This window comes from Ostrea edulis, chromosome 6, assembly GCF_947568905.1.
Source record: "Ostrea edulis chromosome 6, xbOstEdul1.1, whole genome shotgun sequence".
Taxonomy (NCBI): domain Eukaryota; kingdom Metazoa; phylum Mollusca; class Bivalvia; order Ostreida; family Ostreidae; genus Ostrea; species Ostrea edulis.
This window is the reverse complement of record NC_079169.1, coordinates 39,186,862-39,206,905: the sequence shown is the minus strand read 5'-3', so window position 1 is coordinate 39,206,905 and position 20,044 is coordinate 39,186,862. Positions and strand designations below refer to the sequence as shown.

The following is a 20,044-nucleotide window of genomic DNA, read 5'->3' as shown; positions in this document are numbered from 1 at the left end:
TGTGCGTCGCATGAAGAAGACACCACTACCAAGAAGTCATCTAACAGATGCAGAACTTTAGGAATGTTGAATTTGTTCTCTGCAATCCAACACACAGCTGATGAAAGAGTGTCAAAATTTTTTGGACTTGATCTGCTGCCAAAGACTAAGCGTTTGAAGAAATAGTAGTGATTGTTCCATTTGATTCCATGATAAGGCCATAATTTGTACTCTATAGGTATGATCTTAATAGCATTGGTGATATCTGTTTTTAAGAGAAAGGACCCTTCCATTTCTTTTGATTAGCTGTATGGCGTCTTCCATAGTAACATAACTGAGGGAAAATTCGGACTTGTCAATGAGTTCATTTAAGCTAGGGTTTTCATCATTGTTGTGTGGTGCTGACATGTCCACTATTAATCGTCTCTTCTTTGAATACTTGCTTTCTGCTACACTAATAGGATTAATGCGATATTGTTCAAAAGGAATTTTTTTGAAAGGACCAAACAAATAGCCTTTCTTGAGTTCTTTACGAATAAGTTCCGTCACACAATCAGAATTTGTTAGTGCTGACTTTAAGTCTTTACATTCTAAAGATTTTTTAGGAAGATGATGAAAGTCCGTATTAAAACCAAGTCTAATAAGACCTCCAAGTAAATAATCGGTGAACTGATGATCTGGATGATCTGATAGTAACATTTGAAGAGTTTCTATGATAACTGGTGTTGTAGTTTCCTCTTGAAAGTTCCCTACTACATTCTTGAAGGACTCGGAGCCCCAGCTATGTGGGGCGGTCTGGAGTTTTTTGCGAGACTGCAGGTCTGTCGGGAATGCTCCCCTTTGCAGTCTATGCACACATGTGCATGTCAGCACCTCGGTACCGAACATCCCCTAGTGCCATTGAAATTATTGCAGATCTCCCTTCCCTCATAGAACTGCCTTCTTCTTCCATATTGATCAGTATCTCCATTTCGTTTGTCCACACCCGACCCACTCAAAGGGCAGAAACCTGACTGATGGAGTGTACTACCGCAAATAGAGCAGGATTGTGCTCTGGCATTGGCGAACAAGTTGCAAAACAGAGTATTGTTGCGGATGGACCAATCAACTAAAATGTTGTTGAACTTCAAATGAGATGCTGCTAAAAGGCTGAACTGTCGGTGATATTCGTAAAACTTGTTCCCTGGATATCGCGTAGCCATGTCTATTATATCCCGTTCATATAGATCAAGTTCTTGTCTCCTCTGGGGATATGCAGAGCACATAATGTTCTTAAAAATGCCAAATGCCTGGATAAACTCGCCTAGATTTAAAGATCTATTGAGGCGTTTGTCTAGTTTCTTCCCTTTGTCATTCTCGTCGGAGGGATTAAAGTAAGGGATTAATAAGGATGCCAGATTAACATCCTTACCTGAAGTGATCTGTTGTCTCAGTAGAGGAGAGATCGTCTTGACCATCGGAAGGGATTCTGCCGAATATCCAAACCGGGTCCTCTTAAATTCAGCGGCTTGCGTAGATGATCCCGCTGCTGCTGACGACAGTCTGGCAAATGCAGTGTCTAGGTTGTAGTTATCCGTTGTGGGGAATGGAACATTGGAGGAGCACGTTGTAGGGTCCAGTGAAACAACTGTCATAGGACCGACTGGTACATTTCCGCTACCATCCCGTATAGACGACAGATTGTTCACTCGTGTCATCAAATTGATTACGTTCTGTTGTAGTGATTGTACTGCTGAAGTTAGTTTGGACACTTACGTCAATTACCACGGCTTGGTTCTGTGATCCACCGCTCGTTGCCTGAAGGCTGCCATTGTTGTTGTTGTGAACAGTTGCATCCTGGGAGCGGAGGTCGTCATTGTCGGAAACAGTTGCATTGTGGGATCACGCACTATCGCTTAGCTGTTCTGGTCCATTGGATAACAAACGAATTAGAACGGATCTCCGCGCATTGGTTGGGAAGGATATCCCTCGAGCATTTAAAGTTTGCTTTAAGCGTGCGGCTGTCCAATTGGCTGGTAAATCAGCATTGTATGGAGAAACTCGCTTAGGTCCCATTACGTAATACTCAAGCTGGCGGTAGCCTAATGTGAGATTACAGTCACACAAGCTTCGTCAGAGAATAGATATATATACAAAAATCGGTTTTTTACATTGCACTTTGCTTCACTTGACACAAATCTACGGAGAGAGATCGGTAGCTGGGGTGAAAATGGCAAAGAAATATAGCTGCTTAACAAAGCATCCTCTCCTATCCAGTAACAACTGCAGAATCCTGCTTTAGCATCAACTGCCCCTGGTTCTCTCTTTTCATTGGTCAATATAAAAACACTACTGACCAAAGTGATCTAAAAATAGTGAAGTTCCTACACAGGACCTATTATGTAATGAATACATGAATACATAAAAACAAACCTGATGAACAAAAGGCAAAACTTCATAAGTCTTAGAGTAGATAAAGTTATGGACAGGATATACATTGTTTATAAATAATAATTTAACATATTAAATTTCAATAAAACTTCTAGCATAGTAATACAACAATATAGCTAAATTATTCATGATTACCTACATGTCACAGTTTATTGACTTGGTTAAAGACCTAATTAAACATAATTATAATTTCCCCATTTTTCCCCCTGGTCTGGTCTTTACTCGAATAGTAGTTGATTTCCTATCCTGGTTCCCCAATTTTCCCTTTTACCATAATCTACATAATGAACTTTGAATAATGTTGTGGTACAGAATTTTTACAACCGGTAGGGGACTATAGTATTGCCATGCAATACTCTCAGAATGCTTGTTAAGGATGTTCTCTCCTGGTTTGAATTTTTTCAGAAGTATCAAACTTTTTTGATAAACCATTTTAATTGATACATCTTTATCCGAAAGACATTTAAAACATAAAAAAGAGTATGTTAGTGTGCATGGACTTTAAAGAATTACAGCCCGTCAAAGTTGCCCCTTTGCTGAAACTTAATTTTTCATGAAAATCACCAATTTTCACAAGAAACACACTATAAAACAAATATTAAGGACAGAATAATCTTGGGTTTCTTTTATTTTATGAAAATTAAGCATAATTGATTATTTCAATAACTTTTACATAAAATATATCACCAATTCTACAAAAAATGAAGTATTAATTAACATAATTGTATAAAATATCACACAAATTTGAAGACCTCATCAAAAAATTCAACCTAGGGAGAATATTTGTATCAAACTTTTTCTGAAATTACTAATGTAGATTTGAATCATATTTTTGCTTAATTTAAATGAAAAAAATGTGTGGGGTAGTGTGCATTGGAACAAAGATTTGAACCATTTTGTGTCCCCACCCCCCTTCTTACACTGACATACATTCGATCTAAACAATACAATATACAATTTGTTATAAAATGTGTATTTTTCAATTCATATTTTACAAATTCTATATATTTATTTCATTATATGATAAATAATCAGAAAACATAAATAATATATGTATACATACAATACTAATTCATTTACAATACAGAATGTGTAAAGCATATGCCCCCGCATCACCATTTTCTGATTTCCATGCACTGTGACCTTGATCTTTGACCTTCTGACCCCAAAATTGATAGGCGTCTTCCTTTCTTTGTATGTATCCTTATGTCCAAATTTGGTTTGAATAGAATGCAAAGTACTTGAGTTTTTATGTAGAAACTAGTTTTAACAGTCAACTTCCATGTGGCCATGAGAAAGAAATCTGCACTTCCTGGTATGGTTCTTCATATGATGATAGCACGACTCATCCCTCTCACTGTGGTTACCAAATGGATGTAGCTAAAAAGCAAACATTGGAACTCAATTTCTATCAATACTGTAAATTCTTAACAATAGAACAGAATATACTATTAGGTTTACCACCAGACTGCTAATACACCAACTTCAACTAACTCCAATTTTTGTCTAGCCAGGGATTATGTTTTAATGCCTTGCTCAACAAATTGTTACTCTAAAAGAATTTCTTATGCCAAATGTTATATATGAATCTGTTAGTGCATAAATGACTGTTTATGAAATATACATATATGCTGAAATTCTAATCAGGATTTTTTTTAAATGTGTATTTTCAATACCCAATAAACACATTTTTACATTATTAAAACTTTTTGACAATTACACTTTGAAGGAATAATTAAAATAAAATGTTGATAAAATAATTTAATTTTCCAGAACTGATTGGAAACAAATTATCGATCTAGTAGCCCAAAAGAAACATATCTATACATGTATATGTAGTCAACAAAATTATCTTTTGTTTTAACTAATTTGTACACGAATAGCGCGCCATAATTCTGTAGATTGGAGAAACCCCCCTTTTCCCTTTGAACTCCTTTTAATGAATTAAATTCGCAGTATACTTTGACGATTTTTTAAAACAATGATCTAGATTACACTTTTTAATCAAATTGATGCTTCAATAATGATACATTGAACGTTAGGAGCGAAATTTGTTCATGACCGACTAGGCGGGATCGGGAAGATCGCATATCAATTTAGGTACAGATCTACATTGTTTGTAGATTTTATTTTCATAAAAAAAAATTCTTTTATATTGAAAAACTTACGAATTCATTCAATACTATATCAGCAGCCTTTGATTCGGGTACTACATCGCTAACATCCTTCCATTCCCCCCTCTCGTCTGACACTATGTACAGTACTGTAGTGTGTCACCATGTGCGTGGTTGTGCCTGCTTGTCTGTAATTTTCTTTGTCTGCCACTCACTTGTGAGAATATCGGATGCAGACTGATCTATAACTGCCGTTTTACTTCATGTATGTTTCTGGACTGCTTTAGAGTAGACTAATGCGACATCGTACAGTGTGCGTCTTCGAGCTCGAGTTTGTTTAATTTACAATCGTAACGTCATCATGAATGTCGTAAAATGAGAAAATAAGTAAAAAATTGTCATGTTTTAATTAATTTTTGTAAGTTTATTAACATTACTTACAAATAAAAACAGATATTAATGTTCTTCTTTGTGCATACAAAATAAAACACACGCATCCCCATAGTTATGACTTTAAAGAGTATGGAGACTCACTCGCGGTAAAAGTACCACGAGAGTACACCCTTAAATTGGTAACATTATCAAATAAATTATTTCACAAAACTTAAATACAGGAAAAAATTTCCCCTCATCACTCTCTATTTCTAGCATTGTCTCTGTAAAAAGTACCAAAAGAGTCCAAAATGCAGAATTCTAAATAGTGGCCAATCTGTTCATTCCCATTATAGCCCAAAGCATTTTGTTCTTGATTTTCACCATTTGTTCTCCATCATTCAAGCATTCTGTTCTTGATAAAAAGCATTTTGTTCAGAGATTTATTCTATTCAAAATGTTTAGCATTTGTTCCCTAATCAAAATCATTGTTTCCCAAGAATACGGGATATCGGAACTAGAAAATTTTGGAACTTGCGTGTTTTTTCTGTTTTTAAAATCAAGTAATCTGTTATGGATTTATTCATCATGTTTTTGTTTGTTGTTGTTCCATGGTTTTGGTTTTTTCTTTGCTTGTTTCATTTATTCAATGTATTGTTAATTCATCTATCAAGATCACTGATTATTACTCGGATTTCTTGTTTCGCGTTCCCGCGATGGGAAAAATCTAACACAGTAATCTATAGGTAACTCAGGTAAACCACGTTCTCATCGCGGGATGACTGTCCCCGTCACGGTAACATTTGTTAAAAAAATTGATCGGTTTTGTACCATAAACAAATGCGAGTTATCTTCCCCGATTCTATTTTTAAATGTTTGAAAATTCGCCTTACGAGTTTTTTCTGTTTTTAAAATCAAGTATTCTGTTATGGATTTATTCATCATGTTCTTGTTTGTTCTTGTTGGTTTTGGTTTTTTCTTTGCTTGTTTCATTTATTCAATGTATTGTTAATTCATCTATCAAGATCACTGATTGTACACAAGGAAGATGATTATTTTAAAGTCATCAAGGATTGGGTAGTTTTAAAAAGGCACAACGAATTACACCGTGAATTTCGTGTAATGTATTACTACATTTATATTAAACAAAGTACATATTTTCGTGCAGGTTAATTTAACACAAAACATCATTCTTATTGAGAGAGAGAGAGAGAGAGAGAGAGAGAGAGAGAGAGAGAGCATTGATAGATCTAGAACCCTGTTCGGCTGTGGGGACACATTTTCTCTTATACACATATCCCCACCTACCCACATATACAATTACAGTACAACACCTTAACATCTTACTGAATTACAAATAATTATATAAGGCCAACGACAAAAATTGTTGAGTTTCCGCTAACGTTCCAGAAAAAAATAGGGTAGGTAGTTAGGAAATAAATTTTATTTTTTTTTTAAATTTTATTTTTTCAAAGTATAAGAAAACATTGTAAACTCTAACAAGTTCAATGATCTATTGAATGTTATACTTTCAATATAAAATTTTGCTTAAATTGCATTGCAAGTAAACTTTCAATCTTAGCATTTCACCTGTTATTGGCTGAGGATTATTTCCAGATGTTTTAGAAGAAACAATATTTTTCAATGAAACATATAGCATAAAACACAAATTAAAGTTAACTCCTTTATGCCCCTATGCTATACAAGTACCAGCTATATTGTTTCTACATTTAGATTGGTTGTCATGGGAATACTACTATTGGATATGTTTGACAGGAAAATAATATGATGATTTTGAAAAAAAATATTAAAAAATCACCAACATATCAACATCATTAACATATTTTAAGTTTATTAATTCATTTCTGAATGTACTTTCACAATCTAAATGGAACAAGGGTAGGAAGACAACTCTCTTCCAGCTAACACTTTACCGGACATAATTTTTTATTTTAAAAAAAAAGTCTGCACATCCCCCCCCCCTCCCCTCGGCTCTCAACAGCCATCAACAACTTGGATGCGTTCACTGCTTTATTTGTGGCCTTTTTCATAGTGTATTCAGTTAGAACTGCAGCAGAAACCATGGATGTGCATACAAATTTGATAGACTGGACATTCAAGTGCACTATATAATGTCTGTCACTCTGCATCATGACCTTCATAAAAACACCATAGGCGTTGGCAATTTTAACAAAAGAAAGTCTTCTATGGAAACATGACACTTGGCAAAGTCTTTCGGCCGTCTGTTAACTTCAATTGTCAAAGCACCGTTGCGTGAGGCAGGCATGAAGGTACAGTACTAGGTCAACCATCATGCCATGCTGTTAGTTACAAACATTATCAATGTTGTTTAAACGCTTGACACAATACCATGCAATTTTGTACATCGTTAAAGCGTTTGAATGACTTCATCTCAATGTCTAACTAAAAAGAAAACCAAGAACCGAGAATATATTTTTTCCGGAAAAATGACGAATTTTTTTTTAAAATTAGTGGAAAAAATTTCTAGGGTCGGGGCTATAATTTAGGGTCGGTCGGGTTAGCGGAAACACAACATATTTTATCAGTGGCCTAATAAATGTATCCATGTAGTACTTATCCTAATGCAGCTCACCGGTAGTCGGAGTGGACCTTCCAAAACAAACATTTGATATGGACTGAGTGAAACATTTTACATGACATTTTAAAACCCAATATCTAGTCAATAGTCGGGGGGGGGGGGGGGGGGGGGGGGGGGGGGGGGGGACTGATTTTTAATATTTGGATACAAATGGTACAATGTCATGTAATTATGTCACAGAATTTGATTACACATATTTCAGTCCTGAATATTTGGTTGATTTCAATATAACTGATTTTGAATATTTGCGTACAAATGGTACAATGTCATGTAATTATGTCACAGAATTTGATTACACATATTTCAGTCCTGAATATTTGGTTGATTTCAGTATAACTTATTTTCAAAAAAGTCAATAAAAGTATTAATTTGAATGAAATTAAAATCAACATGTATTTAAAATTTCGTTGTGTATTTGAATTAGGTTGCTATCTCAATATTGATTTTGATTATCTAATGCTACAAAATCAAGGTGTTGCCTAATTAGAGGTCCCCCTTGACCCCAATTTCCTTTGTATTTCAGTAACTGACACTACTTGTGTATAAAGATTAGCACCCATCCCCACCTTGGGAACTCCAGGTAAATAACACCTATGCTGAAAAGAGATGCCTACTTCTCTGTTAAAAAAATTGGGTCCATTACTGTGCATGCATTGTGTCTTGGTGATTTTCAGTAGGACAGAAAATCACAGGACAAAAAGTCACCGACAAAATGACTGTAGACAAAAAGTCACGATTAGAAATTATGTGAAATTGGGACAAAATGTCACGGGGCAAAAGGTCACAGTTCATAGGAAAATTAAAAAAATATATTTATTTTTATATAAATTTTAAAAAAATGTTCTTTTTGTAAAGTTTAAGAAAATATATGTGTAAAATTATATACATGTATTTTCTATGAGAATTTATTTTAATTTCAAACTTTAAATTTTAATACTGATAATACAAGAAAAAGAAGATTTTATTGATATCAAATAAAAACTAGTTCTAATTGTAACGCGGACCGTTACAGATGTTCCCCAAACCTCCCCCAATTAAAAAGTGATGTCCTTGTGAATCTATAGCAAAAAATCATTTTATTTTAGCCTTTAATTACATGTAGTACGTTCAATATGGTCATTTCAGTACCAAGAAATGAAAGAAAGCGTTGCACGTGCATACACGCGCACGCGTGTATGATTCCGAATTTTTGTTGATGTCGTTCAACAGGCATTTGTATCATATACCCACAGTATGAATTTCATAACGTTTCCACCAAATATAGGGAAGTTATAGCGATTTTAAAATCGTCCAATCAGAAATCAGCACACGTGCATGCACGTGCTGAGCAGTAATTCTAACCACAGCAATTTGTAAGGAGTACCAAGATACATCTAAACCCCTAATATGAATAGAATTTGATGAAAAACAAAAACGTTATCGTCCTTTAAAAATTGAATATTTAAAAACCGTTGCACGCGCATGCGCGTGTGCGTTGGCATTTTTTGTTACACCAACATATAGATACACATATTGTCTACGTATGCTGTGAATATCATCTCATTCGCTTCATAAATAAGATAGTTACAAACGTTTTAGCATTATCCAATCAAAATGAAGCGCACGTGCATGCGCGTGCAAATTGGTAATTTTGACCATGTAAATCAGTTAAGGGTCTCAATATCTACCTATGATATGAATTTCAAGCCATAATGAAAGGGGTCAGCCTTTTTTTCGACAAAAAAGTTAATAATGTTATTTACTGCGATACAAAGTCGACTGATCAGGCGAGTCATGTCGCCCGGAGGCCTTTTTTTTTTTTATCATTCTAGATATATCTCGCAAAACTGAAAAAAATTTTGTTCTACATGTCCTATTAAAATTTTCTTGAGAAAAAAGTTATTGATTGCGACATTTATGAGACTGTTAAGGTGAGTCATAAGGCCCGTGGGCCTTTTTCTTGATATCGTTTGAAAGATCTTGCAAAACTGAACAACTTTTGTTCTACATGTCTTATCAAAAGTTTTTCGAGAAAAAAGTTATTGATTGTGACACTAATCAAACTGTTCAGGCGAGCCATGAGGCCCGTTCGCCTTTTTCATGATGTTGTTCGAAAGATCTTGCAAAACTGAACAACTTTTGTTCTAGATGTCTTATTAAAAGTTTCTTGACAAAAATGTTATAGCTTGCAACAATAACCCAACTGTTCAGGTGAGCCATGAGACCTGCAGGCCTATTTATTAACATCGTTAGTTAACGCTTGCGAAACTGAACAACTTTTGTTCTACATGTCTTGTCAAAAGTTTCTCGAGAAAAAAGTTATTAATGTTATTAATTGTGATACAAATTCGACTGTTCAGGCGAGCCATGACGCCCTGAGGCCTAGTTTTTGATATCATTAGACAGATCTTGCAAAACTGAACAACTTTTATTCGACATGTCTTATCAAAAGTTTCGTGAGAAAAAAGTTAATCATTGTAACAGAAATGCAATGGTTCAGGCGAGCCATGAGGCCTATGGGCCCATTTCTTGATATGACACGAAAGATCTCAATAAACTGTACAACTTTTGTTATATATGTCTAAGCAAAATATTTACGAGTAAAAAGTTATGATTTAAAACGTGGAAAAAAAATGGACACTTTTTAAAACTCCATTTTCGACCCCTACCGAGCTTCCATACTAGGCACTTCCGGAAATTTTTAAAACCGATGTGCACAACTACAACATGTCTTCTAACATCACTGAAAATTTCAGCACTCTAGCTTTTATCGTTTTTGAGATTTTGGCTGGACAAAATGGTCATCTGAAAATCGATAAAAGGGGGATAACTTCCAACTGGAAGTGAATTTTCAAAAATTCAAAAAAAGATATAAACTTCAAATAGCATTGCATCAACCCTGAAAATTTGAAGTAAATCGGTCAAGCCATCTCTGAGAAATCCTCTTCACAAAATCGGTAAGGAAGAAAAAAAAGAATAAAAATAATAATAATAATAACTAGATGCAATCTCGTTGCGAGCAACGAGTGGGTCTTCCGTCCAATTTTAGATGTGAGGAGATAAGAATTTGACTGAGATTTTCGTTCATAAATAATGATACAAATATATTGTCTAGACGTACAATTTAGCTTCGGTAATGTTTTACAAATATTGATCATTTAAGTGCTATGAATTAAAGAATCTCTGCCGTGCTCGGCCACTAATGAAAGGGGTCAGCCTTTTTTTCGACAAAAAAGTTAATAATGTTATTTACTGCAATACAAAGTCGACTGATCAGGCGAGTCATGTCACCCGGAGGCCTTTTTTTTTTATCATTCTAGATATATCTCGCAAAACTGAACAAATGTTGTTCTACATGTCCTATTAAAATTTTCTTGAGAAAAAAGTTATTGATTGCGACATTTATGAGACTGTTAAGGCAAGTCATAAGGCCCGTGGGCCTTTTTCTTGACATCGTTTGAAAGATCTTGCAAAACTGAACAACTTTTGTTCTACATGTCTTATCAAAAGTTTTTCGAGAAAAAAGTTATTGATTGTGACACTAATCAAACTGTTCAGGCGAGCCATGAGGCCCGTTCGCCTTTTTCATGATGTTGTTCGAAAGATCTTGCAAAACTGAACAACTTTTGTTCTAGATGTCTTATTAAAAGTTTCTTGACAAAAATGTTATAGCTTGCAACAATAACCCAACTGTTCAGGTGAGCCATGAGACCTGCAGGCCTATTTATTAACATCGTTAGTTAACGCTTGCGAAACTGAACAACTTTTGTTCTACATGTCTTGTCAAAAGTTTCTCGAGAAAAAAGTTATTAATATTATTAATTGTGATACAAATTCGACTGTTCAGGCGAGCCATGACGCCCTGAGGCCTAGTTTTTGATATCATTAGATAGATCTTGCAAAACTGAACAACTTTTATTCTACATGTCTTATCAAAAGTTTCGTGAGAAAAAAGTTAATCATTGTAACAGAAATGCAATGGTTCAGGCGAGCCATGAGGCCTATGGGCCCATTTCTTGATATGACACGAAAGATCTCAATAAACTGTACAACTTTTGTTATATATGTCTAAGCAAAATATTTACGAGTAAAAAGTTATGATTTAAAACGTGGAAAAAAAATGGACACTTTTTAAAACTCCATTTTCGACCCCTACCGAGCTTCCATACTAGGCACTTCCGGAAATTTTTAAAACCGATGTGCACAACTACAACATGTCGTCTAACATCACTGAAAATTTCAGCACTCTAGCTTTTATCGTTTTTGAGATTTTGGCTGGACAAAATGGTCATCTGAAAATCGATAAAAGGGGGATAACTTCCAACCGGAAGTGAATTTTCAAAAATTCAAAAAAAGATATAAACTCCAAATAGCAATGCATCAACCCTGAAAATTTGAAGTAAATCGGTCAAGCCATCTCTGAGAAATCCTCTGCACAAAATCGGTAAGGAAAAAAAAAAAGAATAAAAATAATAATAATAATAATAAGAAAAGTGAAAAATCAACAATAGAATAATAGAAGGTTCTTCCGCTGAAGACGGAAGACCCTAATAATAAGAAACAGAGTAAAAACAATATGTTCCCAAACTTTGTTTGGGGAACATAATAACTAGACACTCATTACTAGTAATGAGTAGGTCTTCCGTTTGTTCACTTCCGGTAAAGAGTTTTCTGATCCTACGAAAACCATTCAAATATATCAGAGAATGTACTTGAATATTAAATGAGAAATGTATTATCGAATTTTTTACTCATTTCTCGTAACTTCCGGTGACGACCGGAAGTACTCTTCAGATGCGTTTTCCTATAAATGACACCGACTCTTTACTGTCTCTATTCCCTGAAAATTTCACGTCTGTATCTGAAAGAGTTCTCAAAAAAAGAAGTAAACCTAAGAAAGAAAAAGTAGTAGGTTACTACCGACCGGAAGTCAATTTTGAAAAACAAAATTATCAAAACTTTAGAAGTTGATACTTTTATTAAGACATGTGAAAATCATATGAAAGACTTCAAATATAAGCGAGATTTATGGGGACAAAGAGACGAAAATTAAAAAGGTATTTTATCAAGAAACCGGAAGTAGTCGTTTTGACTACCGACAGAGTCAATATTCTTTTGACACTTTGAAAGAGACTTAATAAACTAGTATAGGTTTCAATTTAAAGGAAAAAGTTTGAAATTTGCGATTCTTTCCATCACTTCCGGTGACGACAGGAAGTGACGGTCGACATGTTCAACCCACTACTGCACACCTACAAACGGAGATTGATCATCCCTGAATATTTGATGAACCTATATTTTACCTTTTCCAAGAAAAATGCTGGACAAAATTCCTTTTGAGAAACAGAAAATCGGCCATATTTTCCGACCGGAAGTGAATTTTGTAAAAACAAAAATAATTATAGCAAGGTCATTTCATAAGACTTTATTCCTGAAAATTTCAGCCATCTCTGAGAAATCACTCGAAGAAATCGGAAAATCGACATTTTTTCAAATACTTCCGGTATAGACCGGAAGTGACGGACAAAAAAATTGAATGTATGTGTACAATGGACTAATGTTAGTTGATCAACTCTACAAGTTTCAAGCGTCTATCTATATTCATTATTGAAAAACTGAAAAACAAGGTTTGAATATGTCCACCCTATATCTCACGACCGGAAGTGAATTTTTTCAAAAATATTTAAATTTACTTTAGACATTTATAGTGTCTATAACATATGAAAAATTCAAATCATTAACTTGTTTTATGACCGAGATTTATGGCACTGAAAAATGAGAGAATGAATAGTCTTTCTTTTATATAACCGGAAGTTGGAGTTTCAACTTCCGGTGGGGTCAACATTTTTTTGAGAATTAGAACCAGACTTAGTAAACCGATATAGGTTTCAGTTTGAAAGAAAAAAGTTTGAAATATATGATTCATTTAATCACTTCCGGTGACGACCGGAAGTGACGGCCGACATTCTTAACCCCCTACTGCACGCCTACAAAGTGAGATCTATTAACTCTGAAAATTTGGTGACTCTATCTTTTACCGTTTCTGAGAAAAACGCTGGACAACGAAAACAGCTAATAAGCCGTATTTGCCGACCGGAAGTAAATTTTACAAAAATATTTGAAGTTACTCTAGACATTTATAGTGACTATTATATATTTAAAACTCAACTCATTAACTAGTTTCATGACCGAGATTTATGGCACTGAAATATGAGAGAATGAATAGGCTTTCTTTGATATAACCGGAAGTTGAAGATTGAACTTCCGGTGGGGTCAACATTTTTTGAGAATTAGAACGAGATATAGTAAACCGAAATAGGTTTCAATTTGAAAGAAAAAAGTTTGAAATTCATGTTTCCTTTAATCACTTCCGGTGACGACCGGAAGTGACGGCCGACATTCTTAACACCCTACTGCACGCCTACAAAGTGAGATCTATTATCTCTGAAAATTTGGTGACTCTATCTTTTACCGTTTCTGAGAAAAACGCTGGACAAAATATCTTGTAAAAAGACGAAAATTGGACATATCTTGCGACCGGAAGTGATTTTTGAAAAAATGAAAAAAATGCCTCGAGGTACCATCGTTCTCTATAACCTGTGAAAGTTTCAGGAAAATCCATCCAACGGTCTCGGAGACGAAAGGGAAAAAAATAATAATAATAATAATAATAACTAGTACTTATTGTAACGGGGACCGTTACAGATGTTCCCCAAACATTCCCCCATTTAGTAAGTGGTGACATTTATTTCAGTACAAGTGGTTTTGACCATTGCAAACTGTGTAGCATGTGAATATATAACTATCTTATAATGTTCAGTCCATTTCATACTAGTTCAAATCAGTTATAAAGATCTGAGAGTTTTGTGCACGTGCACGTACGTGCATGCACGTGCAGATAAATAATTCGACCATCTCGATACATTAGAAGTCTTACTATATGAGTACAAGAGAAGTTTCACAACTGTTCAATGAAAAACGAGAAATTAACGGCAATTCAAAACTACAAAGACCGAAATCAATGCACGTGCATACACGTGCGCGGGAGTACCACACAGCAATTTTGTTGATGCTATTCAATAGACATTTGAACAATATACTTACTATATGAATTTGGTATCAATTGCTTCACTCATAAGAAAGTTATTGGGATTTCAAAATCGTCCAATCAGAATTAAGCTCACGTGTATGCGCGTGCAGGAAAGTGATTTTGACCCTAACAATAAACTGAAAGGTACCAAAGATACCTGAAACCTAAATTTCAAACATATTCATTGCAATCTCAAAATGTTATAGACCAATACATAAATTTAGACGTCAAAAATTACAATGCATGCGCATTCACGCGCACGCAATTTTGATTATGGAAAATTTGTTGACACCATTTTATAGACATTCATATCATAGATCCTCAGGGAAAATTTGAATTCATTGCAGTTTTTAATTCAATAGTTATGACCATTTTAGTACCCGGAAAATGAAAGAAAAGCTATGCACGTGCATACACGCGCACATGAGTACGACCCAGCATCAATGTTGATGTCATTCAATAGACATTTGATAGATATACTTACAGTATAAATTTCATATTGTTTCCATCATTTATAAGAAAGTTATGGCGATTTCAAAATCGTCCAATCACAATTTAGCACACGTGCATGCACGTACCGGATGGTAATTATGACTGTACACATTTGTTAAGAATATCAAGATACATATACAATACAAGTTTGAAAAGATTTGGACAAAAAACAAAAAAGTTATAGTCATTGAAAGAATTGAACCTTCAAAAGACAATGCACGTGCGTGCGCATGCACGTTTGCAATTTTTGTTACATCGATCTGTAGATATTTGACATGTCTACCTATCCTGTAAATATCATTCAATTTCCTTGATTGGCATGAATGATATAAACGGTTTTGTATTATCCAATCAAATTGAAGCACACGTGCATGCACGTGCAGAATTGAAATTTTGACGATGCCAAACAGTTAAGGGTCCCAAGTTATACCTACGATATAAATAGCAAACGATTTCATTGAAAAATAAAAAAGTTAGACTGATTCCAAAGTTGGTAAACAAAAAATCCAATGCACGTGCATGCACATGCATGCATTTTCAGACAAAATGACATTCGTTCCGCACATCTACATATGCTATACTATCATCCTAGAAAGGTTTCAGATTGATCCCTTGAGTAGTTTCTGAGAACACTCGTGGACAAAAAAGTCCCAAGAAGAAAGAAAGAATAATAATAATAATAACTAGTACTTATTGTAACGGGGACCGTTACAGATGTTCCCCAAACATTCCCCCATTTAGGAAGTGGTGTCATCTATTTCAGTACAAGTGGTTTTGACCATTGCAAACTGTGAAACATTTGAATATATAACTATCTTATAACGTTCAGTCCATTTCATGCTAATACAAATCAGTTATAAAGATCTTCGAGTTTTGTGCACGTGCACGTACGTGCATGCACGTGCATATACATAATTCGACCATATCGATACATTAGAAGTCTTACTATATGAGTACAAGAGAAGTTTCACAACTGTTCAATGAAAAACGAGAAATTAACGACAACTTAAAACTACAAAGACCGAAATCAATGCACGTGCATACACGTGCGCGTGAGTACCACACAGCAATTTTGTTGATGCTAATCAATAGACATTTGAACAATATACTTACTATATGAATTTGGTATCGATCGCTTCACTCTTAAGAAAGTTATTAGGATTTCAAAATCGTCCAATCAGAATTAAGCGCACGTGCATGCGCGTGCAGGGAAGTGATTTTGAGACTATTAATAAATTGAGAGGCCCAAAACATACCTGCAACCTAATTTTCAAACCTATTCATTGCAATCTCAAAATGTTATAGACCAATACTCAAATTTAGACGTCAAAAATTACAATGCACGCGCATTGACGCGGACGCGATTTTGATAATGGAAAATTTGTTGACACCATTTCACAGACATTCATATCATAGATCCTCAGGGTAAATTTGAATTCATTTCAGTTTTTAATTCAATAGTTATAAGAATTTTAGTACCCGAAAAATGAAAGAAAACCTATGCACGTGCATACACGGGCACGTGAGTATGACTCAGCATCAATGTTGATGTCATTCTATAGACATTTGATAGATATACCTACAGTATAAATTTCATATTGTTTCCATCATTTATAAGAAAGTTATGGCCATTTGAAAATCGTCCAATCAGAATTTAGCACACGTGCATGCACGTGCCGGATGGTAATTATGACTGTACACTTTTGTTAAGAATATCAAGATACATATACAATACAAGTTTGAAAAGATTTGGACAAAAAACAAAAAAGTTATGGTCATTGAAAGAATTGAACCTTCAAAAGACAATGCACGTACGTGCGCATGCGCGTTTGCAATTTTTATTACATCGAGCTGTAGATATTTGACATGTCTACCTATCCTGTAAATATCATTCAATTTCCTTAATTGGTATGAATGTTATAAACGGTTTTGTATTATCCAATCAAATTGAAGCACACGTGCATGCCCGTGCAGAATTGAAATTTTCACGATGCCAAACAGTTAAGGGTCCCAAGTTATACCTACCATATTAATGGGAAATGATTTCATCGAAAAATAAAAAAGTTAGACTGATTCCAAAATTTGTAAACAAAAAATCCAATGCACGTGCATGCACATGCATGCATTTTCAGACAAAATGACATTCGTTCCGCACATCCACATATGCTATACTATCATCCTAAAAAGGTTTCATATTGATCCCTTGAGTAGTTTCTGAGAACACTCGTGGACAAAAAAGTCCCAAGAAGAAAGAAAGAAAAATAATAATAATAATAAGAAACAGAGTAAAACCAATATGTTCCCAAACTTTGTTTGGTGAACATAATAACTAGTACTTATTGTAACGGGGACCGTTACACATGTTCCCCAAACATTCCCCCATTTAGCAAGTGGTGTCATTTATTTCAGTACAAGTGGTTTTGACCATTGCAAACTGTGAAACATGTGAATATATAACTATCGTATAACGTTCAGTCCATTTCATACTAGTTCAAATCAGTTATAAAGATCTGAGAGTTTTGTGCACGTGCACGTACGTGCATGCACATGCATATGAATAATTCGACCATCTCGATACATTAGAAGTCTTACTATATGAGTACAAGAGAAGTTTTACAACTGTTCAATGAAAAACGAGAAAATAACGGCAACTCAAAACTACAAAGACCGAAATCAATGCACGTGCATACACGTGCGTGTGAGTACCACACAGCAATTTTGTTGATACTATTCAATAGACATTTGAACAATATACTTACTATATGAATTTGGTATCGATTGCTTCACTCATAAGAGAGTTATTGGGATTTCAAAATCGTCCAATCAGAATTAAGCGCACGTGCATGCACGTGCAGGGAAGTGATTTTGAGACTATTAGTAAATTGAGAGGCCCAAAACATACCTACAACCTAATTTTCAAACCTATTCATTGCAATCCCAAAATGTTATAGACCAATACTTAAATTTAGACATCAAAAATTTCAATGCACGCGCATTCACGCACACGCGATTTTGATAATGGAAAATTTGTTGACATCATTTCATAGACATTCATATCATAGATCCTCAGGGTAAATTTGAATTCATTTCAGTTTTTAATTCAATAGTTATGACCATTTTAGTACCCGAGAAATGAAAGAAAAGGTATGCACGTGCATACACGGGCACGTGAGTATTACTCAGCATCAATGTTGATGTCATTCTATAGACATTTGATAGATATACTTACAGTATGAATTTCATATTGTTTCCATCATTTATAAGAAAGATATGGCGATTTGAAAATCGTCCAATCAGAATTAAGCACACGTGCATGCACGTGCCGGATAGTCATTTTGACTGTTTTCATTTGTTAAGAGTATCATGATACATATACAATACAAGTTTGAAAAGATTTGGACAAAAAACAAAAAAGTTATGGTCATTGAAAGAATTGAATATTCAAATGTCAATGCACGTGCGTGCGCATGCGCGTTGTCAAATTTTATAACACAGATTTGTAGATATTTATAATCTTTACATATCCTGCAAATATCATCAAATTGTCTTAACTTACATGAAAGTTATAAATTGTTTTGTATTATCCAATGAAACTGAAGCACACGTGCATGCGCGTGAAGAATTGAAATTTTGACGATGCCAAACGGTTAAGGGTCGCAAGTTATACCTGCAATATAAATATCAAACGATTTCATTGAAAAATAAAAAAGTTAGACGCATTCCAAAGTTTGTAAACAAAAAATCCAATGCACGTGCATGCACATGCATGCATTTTCAGACAAAATGACGTTCGTTCCGCACATCTACATAGAGTATTCTATCATCCTAAAAAGGTTTCATCTTGATCCCTTCAGTAGTTTCTGAGAACACTCGTGGACAAAAAATGGTGACAAGAATAAAGAAAGAATAATAATAACTAGTTCTAATTGTAACGGGGACCGTTACAGATGTTCCCCAAACCTCCCCCAATTAAAAAGTGATGTCCTTGTGAATCTATAGGAAAAAATCATTTTATTTTAGCCTTTAATTACATGTAGTACGTTCAATATGGTCATTTCAGTACCAAGAAATGAAAGAAAGCGTTGCACGTGCATACACGCGCACGCGTGTATGATTCCGAATTTTTGTTGATATCGTTCAACAGGCATTTGTATCATATACCCACAATATGAATTTCATAACGTTTCCACCAAATATAAGGAAGTTATAGCGATTTTAAAATCGTCCAATCAGAAATCAGCACACGTGCATGCACGTGCTGAGCAGTAATTCTAACCACAGCAATTTGTAAGGAGTACCAAGATACATCTAAACCCCTAATATGAATAGAATTTGATGAAAAACAAAAACGTTATCGTCCTTTAAAAATTGAACATTTAAAAACCGTTGCACGCGCATGCGCGTGTGCGTTGGCATTTTTTGTTACACCAACATATAGATACACATATTGTCTACATATGCTGTGAATATCATCTCATTCGCTTCATAAATAAGATAGTTACAAACGTTTTAGCATTATCCAATCAAAATGAAGCGCACGTGCATGCACGTTCAAATTGATAATTTTGACTATGTAAATCAGTTAAGGGTCTCAATATCTACCTATGATATGAATTTCAAGCCATTTCAATGAACAACAAAAAAGTTAGACTGATTCCAAAGTTAGCGTACAAATTTTGTAATGCGCGTGCACGCGCATGCGTGCGCGTGCTGGCAAAATAACTATTATTTTTCATATGTACAAATGATATACTATCATCCTATTTAGGTTTTATATCGCTTCCTTCAATATTCTGATTTTCCACTTTTTTGTACCAAAATTGCAATGCACGTGCGCGCGCGTGCATGCACGTGCAAACAAAATGACTATCACTATGCACATCTACAAACGCTATACTATCATCCTGGAAAGTTTCATATCGATCCCTTTTGTAGTTTCTGAGAACACTACCGGACAAAAAAGTACCG

At 34.7% G+C, this 20,044-nt stretch overlaps 1 protein-coding gene across 4 annotated transcripts in view; it reads left to right on the top strand.

Moving 5' to 3' along the window:
• Positions 1 to 20,044, top strand: part of LOC125682956 (phosphatidylinositol 4-phosphate 3-kinase C2 domain-containing subunit alpha-like) — a 372,533-nt gene that overhangs the window by 44,067 nt on the left and 308,422 nt on the right. Inside the window, exon 2 of one of the 4 annotated variants that reach the window (XM_056139566.1) lies at positions 8,039 to 8,095. The exons of the other annotated variants lie outside the window; for them this stretch is intronic. The gene's annotated coding sequence lies outside the window, so the exon portion shown is untranslated. The remainder of the gene's footprint in view (positions 1 to 8,038; positions 8,096 to 20,044) is intronic. 4 annotated transcript variants of the gene reach the window in all.